At 41.1% G+C, this 20,076-nt stretch overlaps 1 protein-coding gene across 1 annotated transcript in view; it reads left to right on the top strand.

Moving 5' to 3' along the window:
- The window catches only part of LOC309835902 (protocadherin-8-like), a gene marked incomplete at both ends in the record, with an annotated part of 126,288 nt that overhangs the window by 57,277 nt on the left and 48,935 nt on the right, over positions 1 to 20,076 (top strand).

The following is a 20,076-nucleotide window of genomic DNA, read 5'->3' as shown; positions in this document are numbered from 1 at the left end:
TGCTCTGAGGTACTGAGCTTCATGGTTTATACTAATTGGTTCATCCTCAGGACTCCCATTTTGAGGAACCATCCATTCGTCTTCAAATATTATTGAGTATTTCATAATTGCAAGAATCTGTGCAAATCCTAGTAAAAGACATAAAAATGTGACACATTTTCTTACCTTCTAAGATTTATGATTTAGTGGTAAATAGAAGTCATTCATTCATTCATTCATTTTACTAGTCATTTGTGGAGTGCCTGGCATCTGGCACCGTGTTAGATGCTAGAGATAGAAAGAAAATAGATAAAGATGTAGTCTCTGCCCCTAAGGAGTTCACGGTCCAGTGGGGAAGATAAACACATGGACAAATAGTATTTGCATCATATGCCATGTGCCTCTGATATGTATGTAAATAACAGCAACAACAAGAAATAGTATCTGTCAAGTAATTTATGAGAAATACAATTAGTCCATGAACAGGACTTAGGAAGGAAAGAGTGATCCCACCTTGAGGTCTTCATAGAGGAGAAATACTTGAGTTGGTTCTTAATGGAATTGCAGCCTTTTTTGGGGGGGCTGTGTTGGGTCTTTGTTGCTGCACGCAGGCTTTCTCTAGTTGTGGCGAGCGGGGGCTACTCTTGTTGTGGAGTACGGGCTCTAGGTGTGCGGGCTTCAGTAGTTGTGGCTCACAGGTTCAGTAGTTGTGGCAAGCGGGCTCTAGAGCACAGGCTCAGTAGTTGTGGCACACGGGCTTAGTTGCTCCATGACATGTGGGATCTTCCCGGACCAGGGATCGAGCTCATGTTTCCTGCATTGGCAGGTGGATTCTTAACCACTGCTCCACCAGGGAAGTCCCAATTGCAGCCTTTTAATTGGCAAAGATGAATGGAGACAGTATTCTTAGAGAAGGCAAGGGCACTATAAACAAGAGCACAGAGATGAGCAAGAAAGGAGAGAAACTGGGCAGGGCAAGTCATGCAGATAGTGGGAGCTGAGGGTTCATTTTTTGGTAGTTGGGAAAGATATGGTAGTTGAAAGGTAAGTTAGGGTGAGACCGATAATGCAAAGATTTGGGTTTTATCCTTACTCAGTGGCAAGTGACTGCAGGTTGCAATGAGGGCAGCGACATGATTGAAGCAAGGCTTTTGGTGGATTGGATGCTATCCCCAAGCAGGGTGGATTGAAAGAAGAGAAATGCAAAGGAACTAAATGTATGGGACACCTGGTATATACCAAGCTCTGTGAAGTTATTGCACTTCAATCCTCAGGAATATATCCACAAGGAGGCACTTTTATTTCCATTTTAAGGCTAAAGAAACTGAAGCTTGGCAGCATCTAGCTTTGCTATGAAAGAACAACCTGTTGAGATTATTGCATCAAAGGTCGTTGAACATTTATAAATCTTGATGGTGATTAAGACTCAAAATGGATGACGGCTGGTGGCTCTTGGCTTCTGTAGTATGACATAGCAGTGTGACAAAAACCTAAAACAGCGGTAAGGGTGATGGTTGGCCCAGAGCTTGGAATCATCAGACAATACCTGGGATGTTCAGTTTGGTTTTGAATGCCACGTGGCGGAAGTGAAAGGAACAAACTTGAGCACATTCAGAAGAGAGCAATGAAGACCAAAAAGTACCTAGAAACCCTGAGGCACTGAGCACGTTGCATTCATTCAGAGAAAAGAGCCTGACGTGGCACATGAATCCTGGAGTTAGACTGGTCGTATGGTGTTCTAGGCAGATAAAAACAAATGGGTACCAGAAGTGAGCTCTGTGGAAGGGATAACTTTTCTAACAATGATGAAATGGGCTGCTGTGAGAGGTAATGAGCTCCCTAAGATCAGAGATGTTCAAGTACATGCCACTGATAACCTTCTAAACAAAGATTCTGTGGTATTATGATTTCCTAGTGTCTTGCAGGTGACCTGTTTATACTAGTACATGCACAGCTTTCAGGTTATGATTGATGCCTCTTTCCTTTTCTCAGAGTCTCTTTTCAACCCAGTCTAAGCTGGCTTGTGTCCCAACCACCCCATGCAGATGGCCTCTGTCAAGTCATCAGTACCTCTCAGTCATCATATTGAATCTTCTCTGTCCCTAAACTTTGTAGGAACATTTAGCACACACAGTGGTAACTCCTACTTTCTGGAAGCAGCTCTTTCTCTCAGCTTCCAGGACCTCATACTCGCCCACTGGTTTTCTTCCTACTGCACTGACCTTCATCTCACTCTCTTTTGCTAGTTCTTCCTCCTCCAGCTCAACTTCTAAATGTTGGAGTGCCCCAGGGCTCTCAGTATTCCCTTCTCTTCTCTAACTATGTTAACTCTTCGTGGTGGTTTTGAAACATGTCTGCAGTTTACTTGACTCTCCTCCCTTCCAGAGATGGGAGTCTATGTCTCCTTCCTTTGAATCTGGGTTGAACTAGTGACTCATCTTTAATGCAGCAGGAGAGATGATTTCTAAGACCAGAGGCTAGGTCAGAAAAGGCGTGAAGCTTCCACTTGGTTCTCCTGGGACATTTGTTTTTGGAATCCTGAACTTTCGGAACTGAGGAGGTCACACTGGGAGAAAGCACAGGTCTCTAGAGAGGTGATGTGTGGTACTCTAGCCAACAGCCCTGCTGAGGATGCAGGCATTCTGGAGTAGTACTTAGCTGTATTGACTTTTGTGGGATTCACTTTTGAATGATTTCCATGTCTCAAGTCCAGACACAACATGGAACTTGATTTAGCAGTTCAACAAATTAATAGATTAGAATTAATATATTGACCTTTTCCAGCCTTACCTCATTCATGCTACAGCTTCAGCTGTCTCATCTCTGTTAATAGAATTACCAGAGATTTTCTAATACACAATTTCCATGATTAAATTTATGACAATAACTAACAGTTACATGATACTTATAAGGTGGCAGAGACTGTTTCAAACACCTTACATGTTTAAACTCATTTAACCACCACGGCTCTCCCATTCTACAGATGAGCAAAGTGAGGCACAGAGAGGCTGAATCACCCAAGGTCACACAGGTGGTAAGTGGCAAAGCTGGAATTTGACCTCATAGTCTAACTTTAAAGTCCTTGGTCTTAACTAGTACCTACTCCTCCACTCATAGCGTATAAACTTTTGCAAAACCCCTCCATCACTACTCAACACAGGAATAGTCTGGTTACTAGGTTCATGCAGAGGTATATTTTCAAAGGTATGCAGAACTTGCAGCCTCTTAATTTGTTTATTGTATGTTAATTAACTGTATGAAGTTAATGTATGAACTGTACATTAACTGTATGAAGTTAATGTAACTGTCTACCATTTTAGACATTTAGACATGTAACTGTCTACATTTTAGACATTTAGTAACTGTAACTGTCTACCATTTTAGTGGGTGTCTTGGACAGAGAGAGGAGAAATGTTGAAATGTAAGGACAGACATTCTCCGAAGTGCTCTTTGAAGTCATTGTTTTACCCAAGGAACAGATTATGTCTCTAAATCTCTCTCAGATCTGCCCTGGCTTATAGTCATGGGAGGGCTTTCAGAAGTTTTTCTGGCTTTTTGGCAGGAAGAGAACAACTGTTAGCTTGGTTATGACCGAAATAAATACTCCCTTGCTCCAAAGATGTTATTGACTCAGTGGTACTTCCCATGTTACACCATCGAGCACTCCCCCTGGCTGTCACAGTACAGGCTTTTACTACTGTCTAACTGCTTCATTCTCGTCCGTGAGGAGCTATACCTACCCTTTTGGTTCCACTACCCCGTCTCGCCCCCACTGCAAACGTCTCTCCACACACATTTTGAGATTTAGCCTGTAATTGTCCAGCAAAGAAATTCCTCCTGCACTGAGGATGATGATCAAAGGCAGACAACAGAGGCAGTACCTGTAGCCACGTCCTGAAACGAAGTAAACATCACCCAGCTTCCTATTCCTTCCTTTCTGAGAAGGAATAGCAAGGTCTGGAAAGCCAGGAAGAAAAAAGTGGCCAAATAAAAATAAGTTATTGAAAAATACTCAGGGTCCCTTTGGGAGGCCTGTCACTGATGCTGTCTCTACAGGGAGCCAGCCTCTCCTGCTGGCTTCACACAAAGGACCTGAGCCCCAGCCACCATTGTCTTTGGCACATGCTGTCTCTGGGTAGAAAGGATGCTATTTTTTTTGTTGTTGTCGAAGCTGAACATTCACCTGAACAAATAGCAGATGTTGATGAATATTAATTTGTGCTTAGATTAATGCTTCAAAGTGTCAATTTAATTTCTGTTTTACTATTCTGTCCCTGATTGTAATGAGCTACTTCAGGATGTGGGAGCACACACCTGGCTCAGAGGAGGGGCTGGAGGGCTCCAGGGAGCTGAGCTGGGTCCTCGGGCTTTTATCTCTCTGCTATGGGACGATTCCAGTGGAGCCCAGCTGGCCCCTGAAAGTCATGCAGCTCTGCGCTGGCCCAGTGGAGAGCGGGTACCTCCTCAAGGCGAGGAAGGCACACACACATCAAACAACCTTCAGGAACAGCCAGGAGCTGAGCCAGTGCCCACGCTGGGCTCCAGCCTCTGGGTGGAACAGGCTGCTGTGTGACCCCTGCATGGTCTCCTTTTACCCTACCTCAGTCCGTGTCTGTTGCTGACTTTTCAAATTCCTGAGAGACTTAATGCTAATTTGTATCCTGACAGGTCCACATAGTGAGGGCAAGGGAGCCTGATTTTGGAGTCAGGCATATCAAGGTGTGAATCCCAGCCCTGTATCTTACCGGCTTAGGCGTATTTCTGAGCCTCTGTTCCCTCACTTATAAACAGAATCATGGAGAAGGCTAAATGAGGTGCCTGTGCTCCATGCTTAGCAAGGGGCTGGCACCAAGCAGCACACAATAGATGACGCTCCCCTCCCCTTTCCTTCAGATGGATAAACCCACTCTCGAATAATGAAAATAATAAACTTCCTTATTGAATGTCCAAACATCTCTCTGTTATCAATGTTTCTCTGCGTTGCCTGATCTCCTAGGTCTCTGTGTGCCTTATTAGTAACCTGGTAAGTAAACACGACCAATGTTTCTATTTAGAATAACGCCAGAATAACGTGAATGCGATGACATTTTTTTTTTTTTTCGGTACGCGGGCCTCTCACTGTTGTGGCCTCTCCCGTTGCGGAGCACAGGCTCTGGACGCGCAGCTCAGCGGGCCCAGCCGCTCTGCGGCATGTGGGATCTTCCCGGACCGGGGCACGAACCCGCGTCCCCTGCATCGGCAGGCGGACTCTCAACCACTGCGCCACCAGGGAAGCCCTGCAATGACTTTTTTTAAAGGATACGAACGGCACCCTATTCCATCTTTGTCTTGTTCCTCATGGACCAGTGTTGCTGTTTCTCTGTGAGCTGGACAAATAGAATGGATTTTTTCCCTCATGGAAAATCACCTTCTGCAGCCCAGCCTCTGCCTGCCTGGGACTTGCTTTACCGTTCCCCCTTCTTGCTCCTCCCACTTTGCCCGCCATCATCCCACAGACACTCAGGTTGTTGGCACTTTACTGAGCAGAGCCAGCACGCAGGATTACAAAGCCTGGTTGTTCTGTCACTGAAACTCTCGACGACAGGTTTCCGCACACTCTGTGGGTCTCCACCTCCCTCCTGATCGCTTTCTGTACTTCGATATTATATGTTTCCTAGGGCTGCTTAACAGAGTACCCAAAACTGGGTGGCTTACGATATCACAAATCTATTGTTTCACATTTCTGGAAGCTAGACATCGAAAATCAAATTGTTGGCAGGGCCCTGCTCCCACTCAAGTCTGTAGAAGAGAATGCACCCTTAGCTTGTGGTGGTGGTCATCCATTCTTGGGGTTCTCTGGCTTCTGACAGTGGAATTCCAATCTCTACTTCTGTCTTCACGTGATATTCTCCTTGTGTCTTTACATCATCTTCTTTCTGAACATGTATGTGTCCTAATTTCCCCTCTTTATAAGGATATCAGTCACATTGGATTAGGACCCACCCTAATGACCTCATCTTATATTGGTTAAATCTATACAGACCGCATTTCCAAATAAGGTCACATTCTGAGGTACTGGGGTTAGGATTTTGACATATCTTTGTTTTGCAGGGGGTACATAACTCAATCCATGACATATGTAAATTACCTCTCACTTCTTCCTTCTTGGGCTGTAGTCAACCCTTTGGGATTTTACCTCTGTTTCAACCAAAACAAAAAAGCCTTTCATAATCTGGCCTTTCTTCATTTGTTCATTCATAAAAATATTTATTCAACACTTACCATATGCCTGGACTGGAAGTTTTTTTTTAATTGAAGTACAGTTGATTTACAATGTTGTGTTAGTTTCAGGTGTACAGCAAAGTGATTCAGTTATATATATATATATATATATATATATATACACACACACACACATATATACATATATACACACACACATATACATATGTATATGTATATATTCTTTTTCAGAATTTTTTCCATTATGGAATGTTACAAGATATTGAATATAGTTCCCTGTGCTATACAGTAGGTCCTTGTTGTTTATCTATTATATATATAGGAGTGTGTATCTGTTAACCCCCAAATCCTAGTTTGTCCCTCTCTTGGAACTTTTATTTCTACAATCTTGTTGAATTTTCAAATATCCTAGAAATGCCGGTATCTTTATTTTCGTTTTACAAAAAAGAAAATGAAAACCCAAAAGAATTGACGCTTGCCTATCTTCTCGCAGTAAGTGTCAGAGCTCAGTGTTTGAGCTGAGGGCTTCTGACTTCGAGTTTATTTCATCAAGTCAAAACTGTAGTGACTCAAGGACAGCTTTTATTTTCTATTCAACTGTATATTTCTACCATTGACTCTAAGAAATCCTGCTGCCCTTGATCTTTTCTCTCCATCAACATTCTTTGGTAATTCTCTGTCTTTGTCTGGCTATTTCAGTGACTTTGGCCTCTGCGCCCACGGTCAGACCGGCACCTGCTCCTCCTGGCTACTTTCTCCCTTGTCCTGTTCTATTTCCTTTCGAGGATTTTTCTCTTCCCTGTCCTTCTTCTTTCTGTCTTACTCTCTTTGTTCTCTTAATTCTTTAAGCCCTACAGCATCCTGACACCTGGTGTCATCCATCCACACCTAAATTTAGCTGGCAGTCTCTATCCTTTAGGTTTATACATTTTGGACATCAACACAGTTCCTTACCACTTCTTCTTGACATTTCTCTGTTTCTTTCAAAGCAACACTCGTAGCTTCTGATGTATTTTAAACAGACTTAGACATCACTTCATACTGGAACACAACCCAGTTCCCTACCTCTGCTGCTTCTTCCAAACATGACATTGGTCCCCTGAGGGACATTGTGTGTTCTTTCCCCAGCACGGAGAGGTTGCCTCCTTCTAATGTTATTGTATGGTGCTTTTTCAACAAAACTTAAGGAGTGTAGATGTTTGCCTGCTCTTCTAATGAGTTTAGTGCCCTCCCCTGGAGAGCTACTTGAACTCATATGAAATAGTACTGGGCTGATATGTCTGCCTATTAGGACAGCTACTCAAACTACGCAAAGAAGATATTATCTAGCATTTTAAAAAAACCTCCAGAAGAAGAGACTGATTTACACCCTTGATAAAATTAAAAATTATCCCCAGTTTCAGAGGTCATTCTCTTCTGTCTGTATTATACATCCTGAGAGATCTAATTTTATTTATAACTTTTCAGGTACTATTTATATGCTGGAAAATGTCAAATCTAATTCACCTTGGTGCCTCTCCCAAGCTCCAGATCCCTATTTTTAACTGTGTGTTATCTACCTGGATGTCCTTGCTGGCGTCTCACCCTGAAGTGCCCCCATGCTGGCTAAGTGTCCCATTCCTCTTGTGGTCTGTATTTTGACATCAACTGGTGTTATGGACCCTCCAACTCCCAAGCTATGCATTTGCATCCTGGTTCTGTACCAATCAGTAAATCTGTCTTCTGTGGTTCCTTGTCCTCAACATTTTTCACTGAACTGGAGCCCCTTAGCCAGTGTCTCTTCAGTTTCTCTTCATTCCAATCCAAATAGGCTCCTTTCAAAAAAGTAAAGTTGACCACGGGGCTGTCTTGCTTCGAAATTACTGCTGGCTTCTCATTGCCTAGGATAAATCTCTAAATTTCGTATGTTGATACTCCAGGCCCTCACAAATCTGACTATGACCTACTTTTCATCCCTCAAGCTCTGTCTCTCAACTGTCTCCTCACCCCAAGCATACCAAACTTCTGCATAATGGGGTTTCTCATTATGTCTTGGAGAAAACATAGCCTTTCATGCCTTGGTACTTATGCATGTGCTGGTTTCCCCCTGTTTGGAATACCTTTTCTCCCCTTCTTTACCTGACAAATTCCTTCTCACCTTAGTGAAGCCAATAGTAATTCCCTGGGTAGAGTTAGTGGTACTCTCCTCTGTGGTACCTTGTTCATGGCTATACAGCACCATTCTAAGCTTTATAATAATCTGTGTGTTCTCATTTGTCTTCTCCATCAGACTGTGAACTCTCCAGCAGTTAGGATGATGTTTGGCATTCTATGGGAAAGCCACAAGTGTTTTTGGATGATGGAAAGCTTCATAACATCTGACTAAACTCTATGTCTTTTGATCTCTTTCCATTATTTTTTCCTTTCCCTTTCTCCATAGAGAAAGATCTGATGGCTTATCAAAGTCTACATTGTATAAGCTTTAATATATATATATATATATATATATATATATATATATATATATATATATATATATATATATATATATATATACACACACAAATAAGCTGCAGTTAGAAAAAAAAAAAGATTGCCTGGGGATAAAGTCAGAGATATGTTAGTACATCATCCCCCTGCCTGGGGCAGTACAGGTACTAGAGGATGGCTCTAGGACTACTTCTGAGCTTGCCAGCAGCTCAGACAAAGACTACCTGATCAGTTTATACAAGTATTAGTATCCATATAATAAAATCTTGCTCTGTGGAAGAACAATAACTCTAAGTCTTGAGACCCAAGATGAATTTCTTGCAAGGGCACTATGTAACTAGAAAACACCGCCATCCTCTCTCCTCTGATGAATCGCCAGCATGTGACGAGATCCTTCTTTGCTGAACTGTGTGAAAGGAATGCAATATGTGCCCAATGTCTACATTAGTGAGCTTTCATTAGGAAAATGTGAGTCTATTTCCTCTTGGTCTGTGTCTGATGAACAGCGACAGGAAAAAGAGTGGAGAGGGCAATGTCCCCATCCTGTGACTAAGAGCCCTGACAGTTTCACTCACTCATTCATTCATCAGGCAATAATTCTTAATTGAATGTCTATTTTATATAAGGCCTTATGGAGACTTCCCCTCCACCTCCTACTGTGCAGTTTCTCCCATCCTAAGTCTGGCTGGATGGTATATTATTATATACCAGGTTTTTAAATAAGAGGCCAGAGGCTACATCTGCCTAAATTGCTTTATACAGGATTCGGTGCTTGAGCTGGAGGTTTCTCTGTGACAGCCAATGGGTGTCACAGGAAGGAACAAAAAGGGCTCTTGGACATGCTTCTTTTTAAGTGTCCGGGGAACATTTTCTGGCTCTGGAAAGATGGCTTTCACAGAGCAATTTTAGCCATTATCAACTGAGGTAGGTTTTTTCCTAAAGTATAAAACCTACTTTAGGAAATTAAATTAGCCAGTCTTCCCTCCCAGATTCATTTTTCCTCCTTTCGCATGGTGGAACCCATCTCTATTTAGCAGGCCATGTAACCTCTCCTACCTCATCATTCGAATCATTTAGCAAAATAAAAAGGCTTTAAAAAAAGTAGGATGCAAATATAAACATGAGTGCAATTAAGATCTCAACTCCATTACATTAAGGTAACTACTTTGCATGGAGTTCATTACGATGCACATCAGGGTTTTAATGTTTTCTCCTTTTTAGTACCATTCTTGTTAGAAGGAAACATTGTGCTATAGGAAACAGTTGGCTCTTGGGTTGGAAAATAGTTTGAATAGGATTCCATTGTGATTAATTAAACTCACACATGATAAGTAGAAAGAATCAAACAGTTGTTATTCAAGTTGACAGCATAGTTGGTGAACTAAAAAGATTTATAACACCAAATTTAAATTTTCCTGATGTAATAATATATTATGGAAATATTTTTTTTTCTTTTTGCTGGATACATGGTGAGCCTTTATTATTATTTTTTTCCCATGCAAAGAACAGAGGCACAAACAAGAATGAAGGAAATAGGAGAAAAGAAGACTTAATGAGCAAGACAAGCCTTTATTTTCTCTCCATTAATTTCAAATTATTTCCCACAAACATTTTATCTGACAATTCTTCTTTGGAGTCAGCTCTAAATGTGTGCTGCCTTCACGAGGAGGGGCTTTATGTCTTTCTCCCTGCATAACCACCCTCCTTCCTGGAAATAATTCTCCAAACTGAAAAGCATCTCCCCTCTCCTTTCAGTACCTCTGCTGATCTAACCCAGGCTCTCCTCCACTCAGTGGGTCCTTCAGGAAATAGCCATTGTCAGCCCTTAGAATATGAGGCAAGTCACATCAGTGACATTAGAAACCTGTAACGAACACGTCTGCAAAGAGAATAGTAATCAGCTCGGCTTTGAAAAATATTGTTGCCACTAGGCAACGTCTATATTTTGTCTTTGCCTTGTCCTGTCTCATCATATCTTTCTTTGCATCTGCATCTCTCCGTGTGTCTTCTGCCGGCTCTCTCTCCTCTCCACCCTTTCCTCCTCTTAAATTCTGAGTCTCTGGGTTGCAATCAAGATCCTTGAAACCAAATAAGGAGTGATGGTGCATGTCTCTGGAAAGTGTCTTCTATTAACTGGCAAGACTCACAGGAACTGTGAGGAATGAGTAACAGCAGCTCCCCAGGGTCAGCCTGGGCTGCTTGAGCAGCACATTCAAAGACTTTTCATTGTTGAGAAATGCACTGATTTCTTACCTGCTGGAAAGGTGCTTCCCAGGCTACAGCAGGATCCGTGTGACGCTCACAGAGTTACCTCTGGCCACCTTCCTTTGTCCACGTTGTCCTGGTGAAGCCCACCATGACCCCCACCAGCTGACCTGGCTGAAGAAGAGGAGGAGTCTAAGGTGGATGAGGACACAACTTGAACTTTCCCTTGTCTTCAGGAGGCAAGAAGGAATGTTTGCCCTTTCACCCCTCTTACATTTGGGAAGAAAGCTGACCTCACAGGAGACCAGCAGCTTTTATAAAGAGCTTAATGGGCTAAGACACCAGTCATCATCCTCATTTGCTTAAGATGTGTTGGCTTGAGAAGGAGAATTACTAAATCATTCTGTAAATCCAAAGAGATGAAACTTGATGGAAACCTTATCGATTTGGAAACCTTGACGTTCCCTTTCTGCACTCGTGATAACGTTCAGAACAAACGTATAACAAACACCCACGGACCAACTACTGCCTCCAGATTTCTGATTCTTTCTCCCTCTGCAACCTCACAGACCTTGTTTTCAAGACAGTTAAAATAACTTACTTAAAAAAAAAATAAAAATGAAACCTAAACCCATGTTTCAGCCTTCTCCCTCCACGAAGACTAGAGAAAAGGAGTTAAGAATACTTTTAAAGTCAAGGTATTAGTAGATTTATTAGTTCCTAAGAATTTACGCATTTACTTTTTATTGATTTTCAGCCCGTAGTGCCACATGTAAAATTAGAAAAAAAAAACCCCAATAATTGGAATATCTCAGGTTAGTTCAGTTAAAAATATATTAATTGGAGGAGTCAAGATGGCGGTGTGGGAAGACACAGAGTTAGCATTGCCACACAACTAGGGAGCCTGCCAGCTGCTGGTGGGGGACTCTGAAGCCCAAGGAGATGGGATTAACCTCAGAGTGAATTAGTAGGACATAAGGGGACTAAGCAGGGAGGAGGAGTGGAGGCCAGACAAGATTGGCGCCCCTGAGGCTGGGGAGATCAGGAGAGGCAGGCGGGAGGGACTCTCCTGGAAGAGTGGGAGAGGAGTAGAGGGCGATCACCTGGTCCACTGGGGCTGGGGAGACTGCTGAGCTCCCAGACCAATCCCCTGTGCTCCAAAGACCCCTCCAGGCTGTGTGGGTCCTTGGGAGCATAGGAGGGAGGCCAGAGAGATCAGGACAGGCAGTGGGGAGGGGCCCTCTGGAAGAAATGGAGGAGGAGTGGAAGGCGACTGCCCCGCCCACTTGGCACGGGGAGCCTGCTGAGCTCCCAGGCCAGTCCCCTGCCCTCTGAGACCAGGGGTGGGGGCACACCTGGGCCCCTTCTATTCCTTGAGCCTAAGCCCCACCCCCCACAGACCCAAGGGCCTTTTCCAGTCCTGTGGGTCCTGAGCATTGGCCCTGCCCACCACCCAAAGCTCACCCTTGCTTAGTCCCTGCTTTCCACAGCCAAGGCCTCCTCACTGTTTTTTTTTTTTTTCTTTTTCCTCCTGCTCTTTTTTACTATTGTGGTACTGATGTACCTTCTTGTTGTTGATTCATTTATATTTTTATTTATACATTCTTTCTAACATATCTATTAGTTTCCTTGTCTAATTTTATTTTTTACTTTGTTATTGTTTTCTTTTCTTTTTTCTTTTTGCCACCCCATGCAGCTTGAAGGATCCTGCTTCATGAGCCTGGGGTCGAGCAGAAGCTCCTGTGGTGGGAGCTTCAAGTCTGAACCACTGGGCTAACAGAGGACCTCAGACTCCAGGGAATATTCATCAGAGTGAGGTCTCACAGAGGTCCTCATCTCAGCACCAAGACCCAGCTCTATCCAATAGCCTACAAACTCCAGTGTTGGAAGCCTCAGGCCAAACAGCCAGTAAAACAGGAACACAATCCCACTGATTAAAAAAAAAAAAAAATGAGACGGCAAAAAAATATGTCACAGATGAAGGAGCAATGTAAAAACCTACAAGACCAAATAAACGAAGAGGAAATAGGCAATCTACCTGAAAAAAAATTCAGAGTAGTGATAGTAAAGATGATTCAGAATCTTGGAAATAGAATGGAAGCACAGATTGAGAAAATACAAGAAATGTTTAACAAAGATCTAGAAGAATGAAAAAACAAACAAGCAAAGATGAGCAACACAATAAATGAAATGAAAAATACACTAGAAGGAATCAATAACAGAATAACTGAGGCAGAAGAATGAATAAGTGAGCTGGAAGACAAAATGGTGGAAATAACTGCCAAGGAGCAGAATAAAGAAAAAAGAATGAAAAGAATTGAAGACAGTCTCAGAGACCTCTGGGACAACACTAAACTCACCAAATTTGAATTACAGGAGTCCCAGAAGAAGAAGAGAAAAAGAAATGGTCTGAGAAAATATTTGAAGAGATTATAGTGGAAAACTTCCCTAACATGGGAAAGGAAATAGTCACCAAAGTCCAGGAAGCAGAGTGTCCTATACAGGATAAACCCTAGGAAAAACACATCAAAACACATATTAATCAAACTAAAAAAAATTGAATTCAAAGAAAATATATTAAAAGAAGCAAGGGAAAAACAAAAAATAACAAACAAAGGAATTCCCATATGGTTATCAGCTAAACTCTGCAGGCCGGAAGGGAGTGGCAGGATATACTTAAAGTGATGAAAGAGAAAAACCTACAATGAAGATTACTCTACCCAGCAAGGATCTCATTCAGATTCAATGGAGAAGTCAAAAAGCTTTTCAGACAAGCAAACGCTAAGAGAATCCAGCACCACAAAACCAGCTTTACAACAAATGACAAAGAAATTTCTCTAAGTGGGAAACACAAGAGAAGAAAAAGACCCACAAAAACAAATCCAAAACAATTAAGAAAATGGTAATAGGAACATACATATCGATAATAACCTTGAATGTAAATGGAGTAAATGTCCCAACCAAAAGACACAGATTGGCTGAATGGACACAAAACAAGACACATATATATGCTGTCTACAAGAGACTGACTTCAGACCTAGGGACACATACAGACTGAAAGTGAAGGGATGGAAAAAGATATTTCATGCAAATGGAAATCAAAAGTAAGCTGGAGTAGCAATTCTCTTATCCAACAAAATAGACTTTAAAATAAAGACTGTTACAAGAGAAAAGGAGGGACACTACATAACGATCAAAGGATCAATCCAAGAAGAAGATATAACAATTATAAATGTTTATGCACCCAACATAGGAGCACCTCAATACATAAGACAAATGCTAACAACCATGAAAGGAGAAATTGACAGTAACATAATAATAGTAGGGGACTTTAACACCCCACTTATACCAGTGGACAGATGATCCAAACAGAAAATAAATAAGGAAACACAAGCTTTAAATAACACAATAGACCAGATAGACCTAATTGATATTTATAAAACATCCCCCTCCAAAGTAGCAGAATACACTTTCTTCTCAAGTGCACATGGAACCTTCTTCAGGATAGGTCACATCTTGGGTCACAAATGAGGCCTTGGAAAATTTAAGAAAATTGAAATTGTAATCAAGCATCTTTTATTATCACAATGCTATGAGACTGGAAATCAATTACAGGAAGAAACTGTAAAAATCACAAATATATGAAGGCTAAACAGTGCACTACTAAATAACCAAGAGATCACTAAAGAAATCAAAGAAGAAACAAAAATATACATAGAAACAAATGACAATGAAAACACGACAACCCAAAACCTATGGGATGCAGCAAAAGAAGTTCTAAGAGGGAAGTTTATAGTAATTCAATCTCACCTCAAGAAACAAGAAAAATCTCAAATAAACAATCTAACCCTACACTTAAAACAACTAGAGAAAGAAGAACAAAGAAAACCCAAAGTCAGTAGAAGGAAAGAAATCATAAAGATCAGAGCAGAAATAATTGAAATAGTAAACAATAGCATAGATCAATAAAATTAAAAGCTGGTTCTTTGAGAAGATAAACAAAATTGATAAATCCTTAGCCAGACTCATCAAGAAAAAAAGGGAGAGGATGCAAATCAATAAAATTAGAAATGAAAAAGGAGAAATCACAACTGACACTGCAGAAATACAAAGGATTATAAGAGACTACTACAAACAACTATATGTCAATAAAATGGACAACCACGAAGAAATGGGTAAATTCTTGGAAAGGTACAATTTTCCAAGACTGAACCAGGAAGAAATAGAAAATATAAACAGACCTATCACAAGTAATGAAATTGAAACCATAATTAAAAATATTTCAATAAACTAAAGTCCAAGACCAAATGCCTTCACAGGTGATCCTTCACTGATCCTTCTCAAAGTCTTCCAAAAAATTGGAGAGGGAGAAACACTCCCAAATTCATTCTACGAAGCCACCATCACCCTGATACCAAAACCAGAAAAAGATATCACAAAAAAAGAAAATTATAGACCAATATCACTGGTGAACATAGATGCAAAAATCCTGAACAAAATACTAGCAAACAGAATCCAACAACAGATTAAAAGGATCACACACCATGATCAAGTGGAATTTATCCCAGGAATGCAAGGATTCTTCAATATATGCAAATCAATCAATGTGGTACACTACATTAATAAATTAAGGAATAAAAATGATATGATCATCTCAATAGAAGCAGAAAAAGCTTTTGACAAAATTCAATACCCATTTATGATAAAAACTCTCCAGAAAATGGGCATAGAGAGAACATACCTCATCATAATAAAGACCATATATGACAAACCCACAGTAAGAATCATACTCAATAGTGAAAAACAGAAAACATTTCCACTAAGATCAGGAACAAGACAAGGATATCCACTCTCACCACTCTTATTCAACATAGTTTTGGAAGTCCTAGCCACAACACAGAAAAAAAGAAATAAAAGGAATACAAATTGGAAAAGAAGAAGTCAAACTGTCACTGTTTGCTGCTGACATGACACTATACATAGAAAATCCTAAAGATGCCACCAGAAAACTACTAAGGCTAATCAATGAATTTGGTAAAGTTGCAGGATACAAAATTAATGTACAGAAATCTCTTACATTGTTATACACTAACAATGAAAGATCAGAAAGCGAAATTAAGGAAACAACCCCATTCTTTTTGTTGCAACCATTACAGCAAAAAGAACAAACAAATAGGAATAAATAACAAACAAACAAACAAAATAAGAATAAACCTACCTAAGGAGGTAAAAGAGCTGTACTCAGAAAACTATAAGACAGTGATGAAAGAAATCAAAGATGACACAAACAGATGGAGAGATATACCATGTTCTTGGATTAGAAGAATCAATATTGTGAAAATGACTATACTACCCAAAGCAATATACAGATTCAATGCAATCCCTATCAAACTACCAATGGCATTTTTCACAGAATTAGAAAAAAAATCTTACAATTCGTATGAAAACACAAAAGACTCCGAATAGCCAAAGCAATCTTGAGAAAGAGAAATGGAGTTGGAGAAATCAGCCTCCCAGACTTCAAACTATATCACAAAGCTACAGTAATCAAGACAGCATGGTACTGGCACAAAAACAGAAATATAGATCCATGGTACAGGATAAACACCCAGCAATAAACCCATGCTCATATGGGCACCTAATTTATGACAAAGGAGTCAAGAACATACATTGGAGAAAAGACAGCCTCTTCAATAAGTGGTGCTTGGAAAACTGGACAGCTACATGTAAAAGAATGAAATTAGAACACTACCTAACACCATACACAAAAATAAACTCCAAATGGATTAAAGACTTAAATGGAAGACAAGACACTATAAAACTTTTAGAGGAAAACATAGGAAAAACACTCTTTGACATAAACCACAGCAAGATCTTTTTTGACCCACTTCCTAGAGTAAAAGAAATAAAAACAAAAATAAACAAATGGGACTTAATGAAACTTAAAATCTTTTTCATAGCAAAGGAAACCATAAACAAGACCAAAAGACAACCATCAGAATGGGAGAAAATATTTGCAAATGAAACAACAGACAAAGGATTAATCTCCAAAATATACAAGCAGCTCATGGAACTCAATATCAAAAAAACAAACAATACAGTTAAAAAATGGGCGGAAGACTTAAATAAGCATTTCATCAAGGAAGACATACAGATGGCCAAGAGGCACATGAAAAGATGCTCAACGTCACTAATTATTAGAGAAATGCAAATCAAAACAACAATGAGGTATCACCTCATACCAGTCAGAATGGCCATTATCAAAAGAGCTAGAAACAATAAGTGCTGGAAAGGGTGTAGTGCAAAGGGAACCCTCCTACACTGTTGTTGGGAATGTAAATTGATACAACCACTATGGAAAACAGTATAGAGGTTCCTTAAAAAACTAAAGATAGAACTACCATATGACCCAGCAATCCTACTACTGGGCATATACCCTGAGAAAACCATAATTCAGAAAGACACAGGCACCCCAATGTTCATTGCAGCACTGTTTACAATAGCCAGGTCATGGAAGAAACCTAAGTGCCCATCGACAGATGAATGGATAAAGAAGATATGGCACATATATACAATGGAATATTACTCAGCCATAAAAAGAAATGAAATTGAGTTACTTGTAGTGAGGTGGATGGACCTAGAGTCTGTCATACAGAGTGAAGTAAGTCAGAAGGAGAAAAACAAATACCGTATGCTAATGCATATATATGGAATCTAAAAAAAAAAAAAAAAGGTACTGATGAACCTAGTTGCAGGGCAGGAATAAAGAGGTAGACATAGAGAATGGACTTGATGACATGGGTGGGTGGGCGAAGCTGGGGCAAAGTGAGAGCAGCTTCGACATATATACACTACTGAATGTAAAATAGATAGCTGGTGGGAAGCAGCTGCATAGCACAGGGAGATCGGCTCGGTGCTTTGCGATGACCTAGAGGGGTGGGATAGGGAGGATGGGAAGGAGGCTCAAGAGGGAGGGGATATGGGGACACGTGTATGCATATGTCTGATTTGCTTTGTTGTGCAACAGAAACTAACACAGTATTGTGAAACAATTATACTTCAATAAAGATTTATTAAAAAAATCATATTGGCAAAGATTTAAAAAAATATATACATATTAATTAACTATTCTATATCAAGTACTGGAATCCTGGGTTGAGTAGGACACGATTCTTGCTCTCAAAAAGCTTACAGTCTTCATGGACCTCTCAGGGATTTATAAGGAAAGTGCTGAATAAATACCACTTCTCTTCTTTGCTAACTACAAACATCCCAACTCTCACCTTCCCCTTGATATAAGGACTTTCTAAGCAGGGTGGGCAAGCACACATTGGAATCCTTCTTCAGCTTAGATTGTTCAGTTTTTTCCTACTTCTTTTTGGATCTCCTTGGTACAGGATGGCATCTCTGCACTCATGTATGACTTTGCATATGCTTTTACCTCCAAACTGAGCAAGGGATGTTTGTTGAATGAATGAATGAGGGCCTGGATTGTTTATCAATTATTGTTATCAATCTGTCTTTTACTTTGGGCTCTAGGAGCTCGTCCAGGGAGGAAAGGCCATGTCTCTCTTATCTTTGTGTTCCCAAATAATATGTGCTCTCCAAAACTCTTTGAGTTACATTCAACTTCATGCTCTTTTTTTTTTTTTGGTAGGAAGGGAAGTTTTTTCTCTTTGCCTTCATTCCAGACACACAGGGTGTAGGGTTGCTGTGAGGCCTTATAAAGTGTGGATTCCAGTGAATCCCAGTAGCTTAGAAAGAAAGTGGTTTAGAGGATGGTGGCAGCTGTTAACACATCCATGAACAAATGTGGCAGCGTGTTTCTGGCCTGGGCGTTCTGCTCTGAAGCATCTGTAAGAGGCTTAGATATTCTTAGATTTCAGAATATCTGCTTTTAGACTGACTTAAAAATTCTTAGGATACTACATCTGTGAACAACCTCTGTATTTTTTCCTTGACAGTGACCTAGAGGCATGTTACCCTACTCTCAACTTTGATCTATGGGATGCCCTAGCCTAGATCCCTTGACCTTGTGCTGTATCCATAGAGAAAGATGCTATTTCCCTAGGACAGTTTGTTGTTCAGACAGGTTCCAACTTTATGAGTGAATCTAAGATAAGCATCTCTCTTTCTCACCCAGAGGGCACTCAGCTGACCCTAACTTCATCCATTTGCACAGGGGTAGGAGATTTGTGGGTTCTATTTGCATCCCTCTGCTAAGGACAGCCAGAAAGTTCATGCTGACTCCTAAAATGAGCTGGGGAATGCCATAAAGAACCTTCTTGGATAAGAAACTAGTGAGATTTCTAGCCTCATTAAAGAAAATTCAGAACAGGACAAATCTAAAGAGATGCCTCTGACACTGGACATTTTTTTTGCGGTACGCGGGCCTCTCACTGTTGTGGCCTCTCCCGTTGAGGAGCACAGGCTCCGGACACGCAGGCTCAACAGGGCCCAGCCGCTCCGCGGCATGTGGGATCTTCCCGGACTGGGACACGAACCCATGTCCCCTGCATCGGCAGGCGGACTCTCAACCACTGCGCCACCAGGGAAGCCCTGACACTGGACTTTTAAAGTTATGCCTCTACCCCCAGACCTTCAACTCAAGAGAAATGGCAAATATAGTGAAAATGAAGGCTCTCTGGGCCTGGTTATGCAATGCCTTTTCATTTGTTCAGGTCATGCCTTGGACTTTGGGAAGCCATCCTTGATATCTGAAGGCTGGGTTACGTGCCCCCGCTAAGTGCTCCCTTAGCACAGTGTGCCATCCCATGGCAAGGCCCATGTCTGTGAGATGTAGGGGTACTGAGTGCAGGGCTCACAGAGACATTCCAGGAGCTTGGAAAGGACTTGCAGGGTAAGTAGAGAAGGCAGTCCTTTTCTAGCATGTGTAGTCCACTCTGTAAAATAAACCCTATCGCCTTCAATGGCTCCTATGTAACTCCCACCCAGAATGTGACGGTGAGTGGGGACTTTAGGATTTAATTTCCTTCTCCCTAAGTCTTAGGCAAACTCTGTGAATGAGCACAGTACCTTCTCCTTGTGGATTTAGGAGGACTGCCTATCTCAGCCCCTGGCAAATTCTTCAACGAGGGTCAGTTTCCTCTTATTACTTGCAAACAACCCTGGAAGAAGTGGCATTTTACCCTGTCCAAAATTAGATAACAATCCGGAGAAATTTGTGGTGAAGGTGGTTGA

The sequence above is a fragment of the Grampus griseus genome (assembly GCF_964374135.1).
Source record: "Grampus griseus genome assembly, chromosome: 18".
Classification (NCBI taxonomy): domain Eukaryota; kingdom Metazoa; phylum Chordata; class Mammalia; order Artiodactyla; family Delphinidae; genus Grampus; species Grampus griseus.
This window is presented reverse-complemented; position numbering and strand designations above follow the sequence as displayed.